This window comes from Coregonus lavaretus (assembly GCF_964263955.1).
Source record: "Coregonus lavaretus genome assembly, chromosome: 25".
NCBI classification, from domain to species: domain Eukaryota; kingdom Metazoa; phylum Chordata; class Actinopteri; order Salmoniformes; family Salmonidae; genus Coregonus; species Coregonus lavaretus.
In genome coordinates this window covers 31647958-31663614 of record NC_140012.1, presented here as the reverse complement: position 1 = coordinate 31663614, position 15657 = coordinate 31647958, and the positions used below count along the sequence as shown (strand labels likewise).

General features: G+C 44.8%; 1 protein-coding gene across 1 annotated transcript in view; it reads right to left on the bottom strand.

Annotated features, from left to right (window-relative positions):
* The window catches only part of ppm1ba (protein phosphatase, Mg2+/Mn2+ dependent, 1Ba), a 41137-nt gene extending 26318 nt beyond the window's left edge, over nt 1–14819 (bottom strand). Inside the window, exon 1 of the mRNA XM_084141982.1 lies at nt 14460–14819. The gene's annotated coding sequence lies outside the window, so the exon portion shown is untranslated. The remainder of the gene's footprint in view (nt 1–14459) is intronic.
* Nucleotides 14820–15657: the final 838 nt, after the last annotated feature.

Genomic DNA, 15657 nt, shown 5'->3' with positions numbered 1-15657 from the left:
TCAGACCCGTCGAGAGTAGTGATTCTAGTCGGGTGGGCGGGTGCCAGCAGCGTTCGATTGAAGAGCATGCATTTAGTTTTACTAGTGTTTAAGAGCAGTTGGAGGCTACTGAAGGAGTGTTGTATGGCATTGAAGCTCGTTTGGAGGTTTGTTAACACAGTGTCCAATGAAGGGCCAGATGTATACAAAATGGTGTCGTCTGCGTAGAGGTGGATCTGAGAGTCACCAGCAGCAAGAGCAACATCATTGATATACACGGAGAAAAGAGTCGGCCCAAGAATTGAACCCTGTGGCACCCTCATAGAGACTGCCATAGGTCCAGACAACAGGCCCTCCGATTTGACACATTGAACTCTGAGAAGTAGTTGGTGAACCAGGCGAGGCAGTCATTTGAGAAACCAAGGCTATTTAGTCTGCCAATAAGAATGCGGTGGTTGACAGTCGAAAGCCTTGGCCAGGTCGATGAAGACGGCTGCACAGTACTGTCTATTATCGATCGCGGTTATAATATCGTTTAGGACCTTCAGCGTGGCTGAGGTTCACCCATGACCAGCTCGGAAACCGGATTGCATAGCGGAGAAGGTACGGTGGGATTCGAAATGGTCGGTGATCTGTTTGTTAACTTGGCTTTCAAAAACTTTCGAAAGGCAGGGCAGGATGGATATAGGTCTGTAACAGTTTGGATCTAGAGTGTCACCCCCTTTGAAGAGTGGTTGAACAGGCTAGTAATAGGGGTTGCGACAATTTCGGCGGCTAGTTTTAGAAAGAAAGGGTCCTGATTGTCTAGCCCAGATGATTTGTAGGGGTCCAGATTTTGCAGCTCTTTCAGGACATCAGCTATCTGAATTTGTGTGAAGGAGAAGCGGGGGGGGGCATGGGCAAGTTGCAGCGGAGGGTGCAGAGCTGGTGGCCGGGGTAGTGGTAGCCAGGTGGAAAGCATGGCCAGCATTAGCAAAATGCTTGTTGAAATTCTCGATTATGGTAGATTTATCGGTGATGATAGTGTTTCCTAGCCTCAGTGCAGTGGGCAGCTGGGAGGATGTGCTCTTATTCTCCATGGACTTTACAGTGTTCAAAAACTTTTTGGAGTTAGTGCTACAGGATGCAAATTTCTGTTTGAAAAAGTTAGCCTTTGCTTTCCTAACTGCTTGTGTATATTGGTTCCTAACTTCCCTGAAAAGTTGCATATCGCGGGGGCTATTTGATGCTAATGCAATACGCCACAGGATGTTTTTGTGCTGGTCAAGGGCAGTCAAGTCTGAGGAGAACCAGGGGCTATATCTGTCCTTAGTTCTGTATTTTTTTGAATGGGGCATGTTTATTTAAGATTGAGAGGAAATTACTTTTAAACAACAACCAGGCATCCTCTACTGACGGAATGAGATCTATATCCATCCAGGATACCTGGGCCAGGTCAATTAGGAAGGACTGCTCGCTAAAGTGTTTTAGGGAGCGTTTGACAGTGATGAGGGGTGGTCGTTTGACCGCGGACCCGTTACGGACGCAGGCAATAAGGCAGTGATCGCTGAGATCCTGGTTGAAGACAGCGGAGGTGTATTTAGAGGGTAAGTTAATCAGGATGATATCTATGAGGGTACCCATGTTTACGGATTTAGGGTTGTACCTGGTAGGTTCGTTGATAATTTGTGTGAGATTGAGGGCATCTAGTTTGGATTGTAGGATGGCCGGGTTGTTAAGCATATCCCAATTTAGGTCACCAAACAGTACGAACTCTGAAGATAAATGGGGGGCAATCAATTCACATATGGTGTCCAGGGCACAGCTGGGGGCTGAGGGGGGTCTGTAGCAAGCGGCAACAGTGAGAGACTTATTTCTGGAAAGGTGGATTTTTAGAAGTAGAAGCTCAAACTGTTTGGGCACAGACCTGGATAGTATGATAGAGCTCTGCAGGCTATCGCTCCAGTAGATTGCAACTCCACCCCCTTTGGCAGTTCTATCTAGACGGAAAATGTTGTAGTTGGGGATGGAAATTTCAGAATTTTTGGTGGCCTTCCTAAGCCAGGATTCAGACACTGCTAGAACATCAGGGTTGGCGGAGTGTGCTAACGCAGTGAATAACTCAAACTTAGGAAGGAGGCTTCTGATATTAACGTGCAGAAAACCAAGGCTTACAGAAGTCAACAAATGATAGCTCCTGGGGAGTAGGTGTGATACTGGGGGCTGCAGGGCCTGGGTTAGCCTCTACATCACCAGAGGAACAGAGGAGGACTAGAATAAGGATACGGCTAAAGGCTTTAAGAACTGGTATTCTAGTGCGTTGGGTACAGAGAATAAAGGGGGCAGATTTCCGGGCGTTGTAGAAAAGATTCAGGGCATTATGTACAGACAAGGATATGGAAGGATATGAGTACAGTGGAGGTAAACCTAAGCGTTGGGTAACAATGAAAGAGATAGCATCACTGGAGGCACCGATTGAGCCGGTCTCGGCGTGTATGGGGGGTGGAACAAAGGAACTATTTGAGGCAGTTTGAGAGGGACTTGGGGTTCTACAGTGAAATTGTATAATAAGAACTAACTGGAACAGCAATAGGCAAGGGAGAGAGGCATAAAGCAATCACAGGTGTTATTAGAGAGAGTTAAGACAACTGGTAATGGCGATAAAGTTTGGGCTGAGGCTAAACAGAATAAACAGGACAGGGTACCGTGTAAAGGAACAGTCCAGCAGGCATCAGCTGTGCGATCATAAGGTCCAGTGAACAGCAATATGTGAGTCCGAGAGCAGTTCAAATTGGTGCTTCAGCACAGCGAGCAGGAAGCACGGTTGTAGTTTGCGTGTGCTAGCGGGCCGGGGCTAGCAGATGGATCTTCGTGGTCGTCGCAACGGGAAGCCTGTTGAAACCACAGACGATTACGTCGGCAGACCAGTCGTGATGGATCGGCAGGGCTCCGTTTCGACTCTAGGAGGTCCCGTCCGGTTGACAGAGAGGTAGATAGACGGAAGATGTGCCTGACTCAAGGCTAGCTCAAGGCTGATTAGCCAACAACAACGTTCATTTGGTTGCAGCTAGCTAGTTGCGATTATCCAGTGTTAATGGTCCAGTGATTCAGTGATTCCGGCAGATAATCCGATAATAGTCCAGGCTAGAGCTGGCTGGTAGGTAGTGCAGGCCACGGACAATGGAGAAAAGCCGCTAACGGTGGCTAATAGCAAGTAGCTAGTTAGCTGGTTACTCCCGTCCGGTAGACAGAGAGGTAGATAGCCGGGGCTAGCTCAAGGCTAACTGGTGCTACGGGGGCAGTGGTGATTAGCCTACAGCAACATCCATTCGACATCCATTCGGTTGCGGCTAGCTAGATCCGGTGTTATGGTATTGTGATTCAGTTATTCCGGCAGAAAATCTGATGTTCTGGGTGAAAACCGCTAACGGCGGCTAATAGCAAGTAGCTAGTTAGCTGGCTGGCTGGCTAGTTTCAACTGGAGATTCTAGATAAAGGTGAGTAAATAATAGAATTTGTTCCACATTGAGTGAGGCGGGTTGCAGGAAAGTATATTTAGTAGAAGGTTGAAAAGTGTGGTAGGGAAATATATACGTAAAATACAAAAGAAATACAAAAAAACAGGCTATTTACATGGACACACAAGAGAACACGACCGCACTGCTACGCTAACTTGGAACCCTATTTCCCCCTGAATCCTTGTGTTTAAGTGTGAGCAAGTGTATTTGAACAACAACAAGCGTAAGGTATTAACACCCCTCAGCTTAGATTCGTGTCCCACCTCCCCCAAACATCTTACACAGCTCTCAGTGGGTCACCTGGATATCTATTCATTTAAAATTACAGCACTGTTTCATTTCATTTATTTAATCATAGCACTGCTGAGCACATTAAATTGACATAGCTCATGCTCAGAGACATGTTCCCAGGAACATGAGGAATAGCCTGCTTGGTGGGATTTATTGCCAAAGATGGGTTTTAGATTCTGATATACCTCTTTCCTTAGGCCAATTCCTATAGCGATGAGTGCTGCCAATTAAGACTACAATTTCATCTGTTTCGTAATACAAGACTCATCACCAATGATTAAAATGTGTTCCTACTTTCTCACGATCAATCATTCATTGAACGTTTGGGAGAAAATCATTACATTTAATGATCATATGTGTATCTTGAGAGCTGTGTGTGACCGCTACATGAATCAGATTTAATCTCCTAGTCAGTCAGTCAGTCAGTCAGTCATACAGTCCGAGTCAGTCAGTCAGTCAGTCAGTGAGGGCAAGATCTTGGCAGAGGGAGCAGAGCGGGCCCAGCTGCCGCTCAGCAGAGCTGTGTTCTCTTTGTGCACACGCCCCGCTCTTTATTTAAGCAGAAATGAAAGACAAACGCTCATTATTTAATTGCTGGAGCAGCTGGGAAGAGGGGGCTTGGCCCGTGGCAGGGTGAGACAGACTGGGGCTGGCTACAGCACAGGGTCCCCTCTGGAGACCCAGAACTGAGGACCTGCTGAGGGATTTGGACTGGGTCTGGGTGCTGAGAGGACCCTTCATAGGATTATGAAGTCATGATGCAAAATAAGTATTCTCTCACAGTATAGGGAGAGACATCCCTCTTCTATACACAGCGATACTGAACTCTGCATTTGTCCCTGCATTACGCTGTACGGTTTACACCTGCTTTATTCTGCACATAAACGTTGATTTGGTCCTGTTATTCCCATTACAACCATCTAATCCGAGCCCATTCATATGCTCATCACATCCCCACCAGGGTCATGGCAATCTAAGCGTTAGCTAGGAGCCAGACAGAATCTCACTGGTGACTTCGGTTCTATACCATTTTAAAACGGCCATGCCAGGGGGAATCCATTCTAAATAAGATAAACAGTGGTGTTTCCAAGCTACTCTGAGAGATCCCCTCTTTAAAGCTTGCATGGCATCATCCAGACCAGCAGTCCCATGAACACCATGTGATGAGACGGTGAGAGCATCCCACAACAGGACAGGCCCACAAGTGACTGCCATCCAGCCCCCATCCACACCCACTCCCCTGGGGAAGGCAGGCACTCGAAGGGTGCCAAGATACGGAGAGGTGACTCATAATTAGCAATGCCCCCAAGTTACGTCATACTACGCAGCTATTTTCCTTTCTTCATGCCACTCACTGGCTTATTGTAGTCTCCACAGTAGATATTGTCCATAATGCTGCGGATATTGTCCGTGTCCCTCAAATAGAGGTATAAGTCAAGCGCATTTCATTTCTCTGTATAGAATTTCAACAAAAATATAATTGAAGTTGATATCTCAGACTTTGTTTGAGTTGCGGTCCATTGTTCTTGACTTTCTGGTCTTGTTTTGGTCCCTCTCCAAGCAGTAGAGTTCCAGTCCATGTCCTTGGTGCAGGCCCATCTCTCGGCCCGTAGACTGGAGTAGACTAGACCATAGACCTAGAACAGACCGTAGACCTGGAATTGTTTATCCCCTTTCTGTCAGTAGTATGGATTCTCGCTGAACTACTGAGAGACATTCTGGATTCATGGATTCACAGCATGTGGGACAGCTCAGTTCCCCTCTATTTCCTTTCAGTTCCATCACGTCTGTGTTGTTTTCCTGCTTGCTCTGTCTGTCCAACTCACCCAGCCAACACTCCCTGTCAGAGCCATTCAAATCATCCACCATCTCTCCCAATCAGTCCTATTCACAGATGCGCGCCGCACACACACACACACACAGCCAACACAAAAGACACACAGCAAACACAAAGACAGACACACACCCTTGTGACCTTGACGGCAGGCATGTCAAGAGATCATTTTCTGGTTCTCCAGGAACCTATAAGAAGGACCAGTTTAAAATGTCCACTTCCTCGCCAAAATCTCCAGACCGTCCTACACTGGCCAGGGGGACTTCAGAGAGTGTCTTAACAAGGTAACTAGATTTGGTAATCTACTCATTGGATCCATGAATTGCCAAATTAGCCTCTGAACAGCGGCCAGCCCAAAGGGAGGGATGGATGGCACTGCTCTTCCCTAGCGCTCATGGGGAGCGAATCATAACTTTGACTTGAGTTTAAATTTCTCTTAGTCATGCATTGAGGTCAATGGGAGACTATCCTAACAAAAATATGATTTAGGATTGGCCCCATGAAGTATCAGACCCACCATAGAAGACCAGGGATATAAGCAGAGAAACTAAGGAGAAGTAAAGCCTAGACAAACATAACCTTTAGTTTGTGACCTGTATCTACAGGTGTGCAGACATATACAGTGGGGAGAACAAGTATTTTATACACTGCCGATTTTGCAGGTTTTCCTACTTACAAAGCATGTAGAGGTCTGTAATATTTATCATAGGTACACTTCAACTGTGAGAGACGGAATCTAAAACAAAAATCCAGAACATCACATTGTATGATTTTTAAGTAATTAATTTGCATTTTATTGCATGACATAAGTATTTGATCACCTACCAACCAGTAAGAATTCCGGCTCTCACAGACCTGTTAGTTTTTCTTTAAGAAGCCCTCCTGTTCTCCACTCATTACTTGTATTAACTGCACTTGTTTGAACTCGTTACCTGTATAAAAAGACACCTGTCCACACACTCAATCAGACAGACTCCAACCTCTCCACAATGGCCAAGACCAGAGAGCTGTGTAAGGACATCAGGGATACAATTGTAGACCTGCACAAGACTGGGATGGGCTACAGGACAATAGGCAAGCAGCTTGGTGAGAAGGCAACAACTGTTGGCGCAATTATTAGAAAATGGAAGAAGTTCAAGATGACGGTCAATCACCCTCGGTCTGGGGCTCCATGCAAGATCTCACCTCGTGGGGCATCAATGATCATGAGGAAGGTGAGGGATCAGCCCAGAACTACACGGCAGGACCTGGTCAATGACCTGAAGAGAGCTGGGACCACAGTCTCAAAGAAAACCATTAGTAACACACTACGCCGTCATGGATTAAAATCCTGCAGCGCACGCAAGGTCCCCCTGCTCAAGCCAGCGCATGTCCAGGGCCGTCTGAAGTTTGCCAATGACCATCTGGATGATCCAGAGGAGGAATGGGAGAAGGTCATGTGGTCTGATGAGACAAAAATAGAGCTTTTTGGTCTAAACTCCACTCGCCGTGTTTGGAGGAAGAAGGATGAGTACAACCCCAAGAACACCATCCCAACTGTGAAGCATGGAGGTGGAAACATCATTCTTTGGGGATGCTTTTCTGCAAAGGGGACAGGATGACTGCACCGTATTGAGGGGAGGATGGATGGGGCCATGCATCATGAGATCTTAGCCAACAACCTCCTTCCCTCAGTAAGAGCATTGAAGATGGGTCGTGGCTGGGTCTTCCAGCATGACAACGACCCGAAACACACAGCCAGGGCAACTAAGGAGTGGCTCCGTAAGAAGCATCTCAAGGTCCTGGAGTGGCCTAGCCAGTCTCCAGACCTGAACCCAATAGAAAATCTTTGGAGGGAGCTGACAGCCCCGAAACCTGAAGGATCTGGAGAAGGTCTGTATGGAGGAGTGGGCCAAAATCCCTGCTGCAGTGTGTGCAAACCTGGTCAAGACCTACAGGAAACATATGATCTCTGTAATTGCAAACAAAGGTTTCTGTACCAAATATTAAGTTCTGCTTTTCTGATGTATCAAATACTTATGTCATGCAGTAAAATGCAAATTAATTACTTAAAAATCATACAATGTGATTTTCTGGATTTTTGTTTTAGATTCCGTCTCTCACAGTTGAAGTGTACCTATGATAAAAAATTACAGACCTCTACATGCTTTGTAAGTAGGAAAACCTGCAAAATCGGCAGTGTGTCAAATACTTGTTCTCCCCACTTATGCGTCACATAAAGAGAGCAAAGGTTGAGGGAATGGGGAATGGGGAATGTTTTTCCTTAACAAATGAGGGATTTCGGTAAATTAACTTTTCTGTCATAAATGGCTGTAATTATGTTGCAGCTTCAGCAACACGGACAGCGCGATAAACACTTTGATGTTATGTGGTTCTAAAATGTATTAAATTGTTTTTGTCCTCATCAATCTACGCACAATACCCCATAATGACAAAGCAAAAACAGGTTTTTAGAAATGTTTGCTAATTTATAAAATATAAAAAACTGAAATATCACATTTACATAAGCATTCAGACCCTTTACTCAGTACTTTTTTGAAGCATCTTTGGCAGCGATACAGCCTCGAGTCTTCTTGGGTATGACGCTACAAGCTTGGCACACCTGTATTTCGGGAGTTTCTCCAATTCTTCTCTGCAGATCCTCTCAAGCTCTGTCAGGTTGGATGGGGAGTGTCGCTGCACAGCTATTCTCAGGTCTCTCCAGAGATGTTCGATCTTGGTTTCATCAGACCAGAGAATATTGTTTCTCATGGTCAGAGTCCTTTAGGTGCATTTTGGCAAACTCCAAGCGGGCTGTCATGTGCCTTTGACTGAGGAGTGGCTTCCGTCTGGCCACTCTACCATAAAGGCCTGATTGGTGGAGTGCTGCAGAGATGGTTGTCCTTCTGGAAGATTCTCCCATCTCCACAGAGGAACTCTGGAGCACTGTCAGAGTAACCATCAGGTTCTTGTCACCTCCCTGACCAAGGCCCTTCTCCCCCAATTGCTCAGTTTGGTCGGGCGGCCAGCTCTAGGAAGAGTCTTGGTGGTTCCAAACTTCTTCCATTTAAGAATGATGGAGGCCACTGTGTTCTTGGGGACCTTCAATGCTGCAGACATATTTTGGTACCCTTCCGCAGATCTATGCCTCGACACAATCCCGTCTCGGAGCTCTACGGACAATTCCTTCGACCTCAAGACAGGTGTGTGCCCTTTCTAAATCACGTCAAATCAGGTGGACTCCAATCAAATTGTAGAAACTTCTCAAGGACGATCAATGGAAACAGGATGCACCTGAGCTCAATTTCGACTCTCATAGCAAAGGGTCTGTATACTTATGTAAATAAGGTTTCTGTTTTTTATTTTTAATACATTTGCAAAAATTTTAGTGTGTAGATTGATGAGGATTTTTTTATTACTCCATTTTAGAATAAGGCTGTAACGTAACAAAATCTGGAAAAGGGGAAGGGGTCTGAATACTTTCCGAATGCACTGTATACACGGGGTACCAGCACCGAGTCGATGTGCAGGGGTACGAGGTAATTGAGGTAGATATGTACATATAACTAGGAATTAAGTGACAGATAAAACAGTAGCAGCAGCGTATGTGATGAGTCAAAAAAGTTAGTGCTAAAAAGAGTCAATGTAGATAGACTGGACTAACTATTTAGCAGTCTTATGGCTGTTGGTTCCAGACTTGGTGCATCGGTACCGCTTGCCGTGTGGTAGCAGAGATAACAGTATGACTTGGGTGGCTGGTGTCTTTCACAATTTTTAGGGCCTTCCTCTGACACGTCTGGTATAAAGGTCCTGGATGGCAGGGAGCTCGGCCCCAGAGATGTACTGGGCCGTACGCCAAGCAGTTGCCATACCAAGAGGTGATGCAGCCAGTCAAGATATTCTCAATGGTGCACCTGTAGATCTTTTTGAGGATCTGAGGGCCCATGCCAAATCTTTTCAGCCTCCTGAAGGGGAAGAGGCTTTGTCGTGTCCTCTTCACAACTGTGTTGGTGTGTGGAGCATGATAAATCCTTAGTGATGTGGACACCGAGGACCTTGAAGCTCTCAACCCACTCCACTACACCCCCGTCGATTTGAATGGGGGCGTGCTCGGGCCTCTGTTTCCTGTAGTCCACTATCAGCTCCTTTGTCTTGCTGACTTGGAGGGAGAGGTTGTTGTGCTGGCACCACACTGCCAGGTCTCTGACCTCCTCCCTATAGGCGGTCTAATAGTTGACGGTGATCAGGCCGACCACCGTTCTGTCATCAGAAAACGTAATGATGGTGTTGGAGTTGTGCGTGGCCACGCAGTCATTGTTGAACAGGGAGTACAGGAGGGGACTAAGCACGCACCCCTGAGGGGCCCTCGTGTTGATGGTCATCGTGGCAGATGTGTTGTTGCCTACCCTCACAGCCTGGGGCAGCCCGTCAGGAACTCCAGGATCCAGTTGCAGGGGGAGGTGTTCAGTCCCAGGGTCCTTAGCTAAGTGATGAACTTGCAAGGCACTATGGTGTTGAATGTTGAGCGGTAGTCAACGTTAGCCTAATTGAGGTGAATCACAGCCCTTTTCCCCAACAGAGTAGAAATCATCATCATTTCTAAATCCTGAATCACTCCTTCAGAACAAACACCGCAGCAGGGCACTAACTAGCCTTATCATGAAATCACAGTCTGGCCTTAGATGAAGAGCGAATCCTAACGCCATCATCCAAATATAGGCCTATACACACGCACAAACAAATCTACAGTCAAACCCATGAAAACTTCACATTCTTACAAACTATTAAGTGAACTGCTCCCAATGGTCCAGTAAAAAGGGTTCCCAGGAATGACCGGGCCAGAAGCAGGTCTCTCTAGTCTCTCTCCCATATAGAAAGCTGGAACCGCTTCAACCGGCTTGAATATTAGGGCTGGATGGAATGTTTTTCAGAGGGCAAAAAGTTAAATCAACACTTGTACCAGGATAAATAATTATCCTCTTTGGGAAAGCCTGGGTCCTTGGAGGCTTCACTGTGATATGGTGTGAATTTCAGAGTGACTCCCGAGGCTCTCCACACTAAAACACCCAGCATTGCACATACAACACACACACATACTCATAGCTGGTGTACAACCCTCAAAGCAAATGAACATGCTGCATGTGTTGGTAAGTTAGGGCTTCACTTTACATTGATTTTGAGTTCAATTATCTGACCTCTCTTGACCCGTTTGTCTCTTTCCCCACAGATACACACACAACACTCTATACACACAGACACCCTGTTCAACGTTATAAGTGACCAAGCACTTGACACTTATCTGGGAGTTATTCTGAGCCCTCCAGTCAACACTCAGTGTGCCGACACATCTGGGCAGAGGAGACAGGGTCTATCAGACTCGGAGGATAGGATAGAGAGCCAGCCAGAGTGGAGCTACTCACAGTTGACATCATTTCCGTTGGTGACATCATCAACGATCACGTCAACTAGTAATTGTTTCCCAAACATTTTTGCATCATGAACCGCTGAAGCCTTTCATATTTTTTTGTGACCCATCCAATAAACAAATGTAATATTTTTGGCACGACCAAAAATGGATTTGCAGACTGCCTGAATGAACTCAACTCCAAATGACTGTCTGTGTGACACTGTCAAGGACATGGGCCTAATTCAACACGCTATTACTTAATTAGTGACACACACAGACAGACATCACTGATTAGGCTAGTACTGCCAGAAGAGGACTGGCCACCCCTCAGTGCCTGGTTCCTCTCTAGGTTTCTTCCATGGCTCCTGCCTTTCCAGGGAGTTTTTCCCTAGCCACCATGCTTCTACATCTGCATTGCTTGCTTTTTGGGGTTTTAGGTTGGGTTTCTGTATAAGCACTTTGTGACATCTGCTGATGTAAAAAGGGCTTTATAAATAAATGTGATTTGATTACTTTCTTTGCATTACGCACACACCCATAAACCCACACCCACCCAGTTGGTAAGACTGGCATCCATATCCCTAGATTTCTCAGAAGATAAAAACAATTACGAGATAGCCTACAGTGAGAAAAGCTACACCACTGATGAAAGAATAGAAGCAGAGAGTAATGACCATACTGTTCAATGAACATGTCAGACCTACAGGCTGGCTTTCCGTATCCCATTAATAAGACCAAATGTGTGCGCGTCCAGCATAAACACCAGCTCTACAGCTAAGTGGGAATAACAGGCTGAAGGGTTGTGTTCAGTTCTGTGCAACAACAAAAAAAGATGACATGTTTTGAAGCACAGTGAAAAGAGAACAAGCCTAGGCCTACTAGCCTACTTCATCGTATCCAAAAAGAACCAGGACTAGGAGTCAAGAACATCAACAATAAACCTCTCCTCCATCAGTAGAGCCCAGGAAAAAAATACTTAATTAGACAACTTTTTTCATCTCCCACTTCCCATCCTCTCTATTTGGGCTATCAGCCCCACCTCCACCCCTCATGAGGGACTACTGAGACCAAGGATAACAGGACGTTACAACACCTTGAGGCCTCAGGTAGCCTAGAGGTTAAGAGCGTTCCAATCCCTGAGCCGGCAAGGTGGAAAAATCTGCCGTTCTGCCCTTGAGCAAGGCAGTTAACCCCCAACAACAACAACAACCTCTCCCCGGGCGCCGATGACACCGATTAAGGCAGCCCCCCGCACCTCTCTGATTCAGAGGGGTTGGGTTAAATGCGGAAGACCCATTTTGGTTGAATGCATTCAATTGTGCAACTGACTAGGTATCCTCTTTCCACTGATTCTCTATGGCAGTTGAGGTGACAGGATCAAAACAAACAGAGCTACCTTCCTTCCAAGAATGTGAAAGGCTCTTTCTTGGAAGTAGACATCACTGTTTGTTTTGACCCCATCACCACCTCACCTGAGGTCATCTGAAGCCCCATGGCTATTAAGGCCTAATCACTTTCACTTTATTATGGAGAATCTCAGTCCTCATGAGTGTGGCCCATCTACACTAACATACAAATATATACATATTCATGGTCTACAAGAGAAAGACCTTTCAAAACATGTCATTGACATGAACATCTGACTTCTCTCTCTCTCTTCATTCCAGACCATGATCGCATCACTAACTTGTCACTATCAGCAACTACTTGGGCTACTTTTCCTTTTCCTCCCTCTTCTTGTCAGTGACCTCTGTATAAAGGATATTACAACAGACTAGGCCTATTTATTGACTCATGTAAAGGCAAGTGGATTCAACAGAATAATAATCAATGTAATAGCTCCCATCTGACACACATAAACACTTGTTTGAAAGTCTGCCAATGTCTCAGCTTTTGTCTTGGAAAGGTTCAGGCTACATCAACACATTTAGCAGTTGACACAGGCAGACCAAACAGAATTCTACTTGGTTGTTGTGTTGACAGTGGCAATATGGCACTGGTCAGTCACGTTTACATCTAGCACAAGGATGTTGAGAGCTTCTGGCCAACAAACATCCCTTTCCCCTCCCCTCTGGCTGAGAGAAGTTATGTTTACAGTGGGACAGGGGCAGCATTTTGCACCAAAGTGTCAATATAAACATGTCAATGATGATGCAATTTCATCCAACAACACATTAAGTCATTGTCACCTCCACTGAAACCTGAAGTGGGGAACCATATGGTGCATCCATCCATAATGTAAGCAGGTGTGACCGTTCAGATCTCACGTGGTGGAGAGGAGTTAGCCTACAATTCATTTCTGGTCCTGCCAGTACTTGCACTTAGCCTAATAGTCATACAATATATATATAACTACCAGTACAGCCTAAACTATTTGTCTTTAGCTGCACCCAATTGTTTTTTAGAAAGAATACTTTCTCTCTGAGATGGAATGAATGGACCACACCTGTGTGACAACAAGTGCAGTGCACAATTGTGTTGCATAATGGGTGTATTCACTAGGAACCAAATAGATTAGGGTAAAGTTTCCGTTGCAGAACGTTTTGCAACAGTGTCTGACGAATAAATACACACCTGGCAACAGGAGTTTCACTGAAGGCCACTGCTTTCACACAAGTTACAAAGGTCAACAAGTTAGTCAAGGATACAGAACACACCATGTCAGTTTGCATATGGTTGTAGTCCTAGCTTAGCTAGCTATATCCACCTGGCCTGGCACTGTTGATCCTGGGATAGCTAATGAGGAACAATAAAATCACGATGGCTGTTGAACAACTTGTCAGAGGCTAAATCTCGGAGGTTTAGTGTTACATTTAGGGGTTAAACCCCTCATTAGAGTTTGGGCGTGGACTGCTAAATTACCAGTAGAGTTGCAGTCGACCAACAATGTTTGTAGTTAGCGAATGTTGTTGATTTGAGTGACGTTATTGCACACTGCCAAATAATGTCACTTATATACAGCGTAAATTAGCGTAACGTTAGATAGCATGACCACAATTAAATCTAGCTTGATGGCTGTCTATAGCCCCTCTATGTCCAACATGGATTGCGACCAAATTAGCGTGTATTTCTAGCTGGCTAGCTAGCTGAAGCCAACAACAAGTAAATGCTGGACCAGTGTGGCTCCTGTGCCAATGAACTAGTTAACTAGCTAACTAAAGTAGTGGGGGGACATTTTCTATGTTGTCAACAACAACAACAGCTAGCCAGCTAGAGTTAGCCAAATACCGGTATGTTACTTACAAGCAATGGTCGACTTCAATCAATGGCCATTTATTGTTTTCGCTATATAATGTAATTAACTATGGTAGCCATAACTAACTACACATATAGCTAGCAAATAATTAGGCTGAAAGTCATGATTGAGTGTGACTGCAATGTGACTAGTTAACGTTACTAGCTAAGCTAGTTAGCAACATGCTAGCTTGCAAATTGGCTAATGCCAATCAACCTGAAACAGTTATCTACTTACGTTTTCGGAGAATAGCCCCTCTTCTGGTTGCAATGGAATATTATTTTACTTGGCTATCAATTTTTGGTTTTAATAATTTTTCTTGAACTAGCTAGCTGACCAGAATTTTAGCTAGCTAACCAAGATAGCTAGGCTAGCGCTTTACACGAAATCCCCTTTCAACATTTCTTGGCACTGACCGTGGTCTTTTTTATGCATATTTGGCACACAAAAGAGACAGCGCTATGAAAACAATGTGTTGGGAAATAAAAACAAAAATACTAGTTTATGGAAGAACTGAACTGATTTGGCAGCTGGCTAAATGTATGAAACAGATGACGTTCTTTCCTCCATTGATAGGCCAAAGCACAGAAGATTTCTGCTCGATGTCCAGCTCAAGGGGAGGGACATTCTCGCCACTCTTTACAGTCATTGGTCAAAGTCTACTACAAATTTGAGCTAAGATTGGTATTTATATTTGTCAGTCAAATTAAATTGTGACCTACCCTCTGATGCAAAATATTGTATAAACATTGTTTGATTGATTCATATTGTCCACATCTGAAACCATGAACAGGCGTCAGAAACCATGAACAGGCGTCAGAGCCAAGGCCTATCGAGGACAACTTTTTCAATAAAATAGCATGATCAACAGTAGCAAAAGCTTTTGACAGGTCCACGAACAAAGCAGCACATTTAATTTTAGTGTCTAAAGCATTGACAAGATCATTAACAACTAAAGTGGTTGCTGTAATAATGCTATTCCCAGGCCTAAACCCTGACTGGTTTACATTCAAAATACATTTCTCATAAAAAATAGCAAAGTTGTACATTTACCAAGGATTCAAGAATCTTAGCTAGACAAGGAAGCCTTGAAATGAGCCGATAATTATTGAGATCACTAATATCCCCACCCTTATGGAGTGGCAGCACAATAGCTGATTTTCAAAATGTTGGAATATTTCCTGATAACAATGTTAAATAAAAAACGTGGGTTATAGAGCCCCACAGTGGAGGTGTCATAATACCCTTGAAGCCTAGTGGTCAAAGAGGGAAGTGGTTCCAATCGTTTTTCCACCATTCATTTTTTCCCACAGGGAATATTAGAAACACTTAAAATAAGGGCTGTGTTTTGTGTAGGGTTACCATGGCGTGACGTTCTGATAACCATGTACTGTAAATATCTCTCAGACAACGTGACTTTTATCAATATATTAGG